Source organism: Lepidothrix coronata, unplaced genomic scaffold, assembly GCF_001604755.1.
Source record: "Lepidothrix coronata isolate B3197 unplaced genomic scaffold, Lepidothrix_coronata-1.0 Scaffold301, whole genome shotgun sequence".
Lineage (NCBI taxonomy): Eukaryota > Metazoa > Chordata > Aves > Passeriformes > Pipridae > Lepidothrix > Lepidothrix coronata.
In genome coordinates this window covers 115,559-119,926 of record NW_016690481.1, presented here as the reverse complement: position 1 = coordinate 119,926, position 4,368 = coordinate 115,559, and the positions used below count along the sequence as shown (strand labels likewise).

At 45.2% G+C, this 4,368-nt stretch overlaps 2 protein-coding genes across 4 annotated transcripts in view; one reads left to right on the top strand and one right to left on the bottom strand.

Annotated features, from left to right (window-relative positions):
• LOC108508465 (gastrokine-1-like) overlaps window positions 1-4,368 on the bottom strand; it is a 32,386-nt gene that overhangs the window by 5,845 nt on the left and 22,173 nt on the right. The gene's annotated exons all lie outside the window — the stretch shown is intronic.
• GKN2 (gastrokine 2) overlaps window positions 622-4,368 on the top strand; it is a 34,730-nt gene continuing 30,983 nt past the window's right edge. For both annotated transcript variants that reach the window (XM_017837267.1, XM_017837269.1), the window contains exon 1: window positions 622-810. The gene's annotated coding sequence lies outside the window, so the exon portion shown is untranslated. The remainder of the gene's footprint in view (window positions 811-4,368) is intronic.

Below are 4,368 nucleotides of genomic sequence, written 5' to 3'. Positions count from 1 at the left end.
AAAAAAAGCTTTGTGTTAGGCAAAATAAATATGAGCCTTTGTAGTTTCCAAAAGGCACTGTATGTTCCTTGTAACCACAGCACCCACCAAAATATGTGTCCCAAATACAACATGGCCACTGAAAAATGTTTTACGAGAAATAGGCATTTCAGGCTGGAATATTATATATCTATGTTCAAGTCTGTGGAGGTCTCTGTTATTGTAGGTGGCAACACTATTTATTTTCAGCTTGCCTCAGCTTATTTTCTGTGGTGATGTAAATATTGGGAAGGTGGTCACTTAGAGAGGTTTTGGAATATTTGACAAGTTGCTCAGTTTTGTTCTGTGAGCAGCCCCAGTCTGTGACGAGGAAACTACTTTTGAACTGAAACCCAGCACCTTACTTTAAAAGGTTCTGTGTGTGTGTTTGTACGGCGGAGGGGGGGAAAGTCTGAAGGGGGTAGGGTGTTATACGTAAAAATAACTTCTAGCCACTGTTGCACTGCAAGATGAAACCGAATTCTGGCCTCCGTTTCACTGTTTGAATCTGCCAGTCCGAAGGGCCGTTCCGATCCGTGCCGCCACACCGGGGGCCCCGCTCCCGTTCGTGCCCGAGCGGCAGCGCCATCGCGGTGTGTGAGGGCGGCGCGCCCCGCGCTCCCCCTCCCTCGCTCCGCTGCCGACTGCGGGCGGGGGGGAGAAAAAACCCGACGGGAAACGCCGAGAAAGCCCTTGCGCTGCCCGCGAGGAATCGGCCCTTTGCTGCAGGTGTAAAGGACCGCGCTCCTGCTGCGGTGGAGGAGGGTGAGGCCGAGGCCCGAGCGGAGCGGGGTGAGGCCGAGGCCCGGCCGGCAGGAGGGGAGCGGGAAGGGGCGGGAGGGCCGCGAGGGGCGGGGGCGCCTCGTCGGGCCCGGCACGTTTGTGCCATTGCAGTTTGATTAATGTACAGTTTTTGAGGTCTTTTCATACCCTCAAGACCGGTGTTAGACCTGCTGCTGGTATCTTCAATCAGAATATCTATTCTGTGTTAAAAAATTCCTCAAAAGTCAGGTTCATTCAGCGTCTTCAGTTTGCTTTAAAATACATGACGGCATTCAAACACTTTTATTAGATTTTGTGATGGGTTTTTAATTATACTCGAGTCACTCTTGAACTCTTTTCTGTTAATGCAGTTTTTCAGATGTTTTTTTTGTCTTCATGTTTTGTCTGCTTTGGGACGAGCAGGAAGAGAAAAATAGGAGTAGGACTGGGGATAAAATCCTGCCACTTTGTAATGCTCATTGGGCATGCTCATAGATTGCCCTCAGGATTTAAAATTTAAATAAAACTCAGGCCTTGTCCTTGTTTAGAAGGATCTTTTTTGGCAAGGAAAGCAACTCCAGTCTTCTGCACTGTTAGGAATATTTCTGTACCTCTGTACTTACTTGGACATTTTGAGAGTCCCTCAGGTTCACTGTTGTCATGTCCCTCTGTTGTCATGTCCCTCTTTAGGAATCCCGTTTTGAGTGTTGTTCTCTTCACGATCAATCAAAACCTGGATCAATCTAAATTTGACTCATGAACATTGTAGAATGTAGTGGCATCCCAGTTAGAGTAAGAAACCTGCTAGGGTGTCATATTAGGATTAAATTCCTTGGGTCTGGAAAGAGCAACCACTTTGCTTCCTTGGTTCCATAATAGTTCCACATTTTGTGAATTTAAGCTTTTCATGGAATAAAAGAAGCTTGGACATGTATTAAGCATCACAATGTGTAATACTGTAGTAAAAACAGGAACCTAAGTGCGTGAAAGTAGAGCAGTTTTGTGAACAGTGGGGCCCTGCTGCCATGTTGTGCTCTCCTGTTGGAATTCTGGCTTTAAGTGAGATCCTGTTGTAGAAGGCACTGTCCCTTCCAGAAGCGCCTGTGCCCTGCAATTCCCTGCACGGAGAGCAGGGAGGCTCTGGTTGCAGCCTGGCTGTGGGTATCCCTGTTTGCCTTTGAGGCTGCCAGGCTCTTGGCACAAGATGCTGCACCACAGACCCTGCTCAGGTCAGACCCCACTCAGGTCAGACCCTGGCTGCCTCAGGGCACTTGAAATCATCATCCGTGACAGTCTGGCCCATGGTGTCCAGGGGCTCAAAAGCCCCCAGAGAGACATTCCCATTGACTCACAATAGGATAAGGGAAGAGGGCTGTGCCTGTGTGATCTCAGGGAAAATGCAGTGTAGAGCTGGAAAAGGAGAGGAGGGTCTCTCCAGAAACCCCAGGCAAGGCAGGCAGGAACTTCTCTTTAAATACTGCAACCCCACAGCTTTTCCTTGGAAGTGCTAAAATATTCTTGGATGCAGTTTTGCTTTGGTTTTAATGTCAGTTGACCCTTAGAGACCCCAAAAGCCTTTTCCTGAACAGACCAGGCAGCTGTGTCCTTTCTTTAGAGAAACTCTGGGCTGTTCCTGAGTGGGTAAAGTGTCTCTTGGAGTGACTCCCATTAAAGGCCAAGGAAAGGGCCCCTGGGCAAGGAGGGAAGATGAAGATCTGCTGTGTCCCACACAGACTGAGTTACTGATGTTTTAGATGAAGAAACTCTGCCCAGCCTTTTTGCCTTACTTTTGGCCCAATTTGACTCTTTCAAATTTCCAACTTTAGTTGGTTAGGGGATGGTTCTTTGCTTTCTGTGTTAAACCTTTATGAAACATTCTTAAATAATTTCTGTTTTCAACTGCAGACTGCATTTAATACACTTATTAATTCTGTCATTTGCTCATTGATTTCTGGTTTGGTCAGAGAGCAATAGTGCATCTGTCTGTTTACAACTGGCCATATTGCTTGGCAATGCTTATTTTTAAAATAAAACATTTTAATTCTTAGTATAGTAAGAAGAAGTTAAACTAAAAATAACTCACACCGATCTCTATAAATTCAGACTTCAGATCACATTATCTTAAATGGCTAATGCAGTAGGTATAGTGCAGTAATAGACCAGCAGTTTATTAATCTTATCTTTCAAGCATGAAATACCTTGCTCTAAGAAGTTTGATCCTGATAAGAAGTTTGATCATGATAAGAAGTTTGATGGTAAAAGAAAAGGAAAAACTGATTAGATTTGGACTGAGAAAATAGGAGAACAATGTAGCTGAAATTTTTCCAACTTAGTGTTGGGAATGTACCAGGAAAAGTCACTTAGAAACTGAACTGCGTAATTCTAAACTTGTACTACAAGCACCCATTTGTTTTGGAACACAAAGGCTGTCAGCAGCAGACTCACCAGGAGCTGGGTGAGCCAGGTAAGAGGGAATTCCTCTGCACAGAGCTTGGATGTGTTTTCCATATGGCTTCAAGCTCTGGAGTCTGTTCCTCCAGATAATGAAGCGATTTCTCTGGGTGGCAGTGGGTGAGGCCCAAATCCCTGAGCATCAAGAAAACAAACCCAGAAAACTACATTTAAAAAAACCAAAAACGGAGCTCAGAACCTCTACACACATCTTGGTAACGGGGAAGGGGTTATTCATGGGCAATGCAACTTTTGAACAAACTTTGAGAAGGTTCTCTTCACTTATTGGAGCCTTTTCTCGATCAATTGGCTTTCACACCACTTTCATCCACCATCCTACCGTGTCTCCTTGAGGTGCTGTAGGAAACCATTTGCCAAGCTGAAACCTCCTGCTCGTTGGAGCAATGATGCAGGTGTTCTTTGAAAACACTTTAGTTGCAACGTAGCCCTGTTAAAATTAAACAGAAACCCCCTTTTTGTTGCAAACAGAGAAAGAGAAGTGGATTGCTAGAGAGAGGCACTGGTTAAAACAAAGGCTTTGTAGAGTGCAAATAGTCATAGGGAAAGAAAAATATTGGTCCTTTCAATTATATTGTTTCGGTAAATGTGTCATGGAGGCTGTTACCTCTTCCAGTAATGCCACGTGTGTGATGTGTTCTCCTGCTTAAGGCAGGTGAAGGAATTTGCTGCTGGAAAGCTCAGTGCACTCACAGTACAGCAGAACCAGTCCCATGGCTGCAGGAGCACATTGTTCTTGGAGATTATTTTAAAGGGGAGCTAATTCCTGGCCTCAAAGGGGAGGCTAGGAAGCTGTTAATGCTGTTGTGTCAAACCTTACATTCAGGCTTTATCCTGACCTGGCTTTCATGTGCCTGATGCATCCACCTTATAAAGATGGATAAGCTTTAACATTTCACATATGTGTGTCACCTCTGAGACAGAGCACTTCTCTCTTTCACATTTGAGTGGGCACATGGAGTTACATCCCTGCCAGAAGGGACATTTCACCCATGCAGTCCCCACCCCTCTGGCATTTTCTCTCTGTGATCCTGCAGAAATCACTAAGAGGTCACTTGGTGACAAGAAAGACTCAAAACCATTTAATCTGTCCAGCCTTAAGAGTTTTATGAGAAAGTG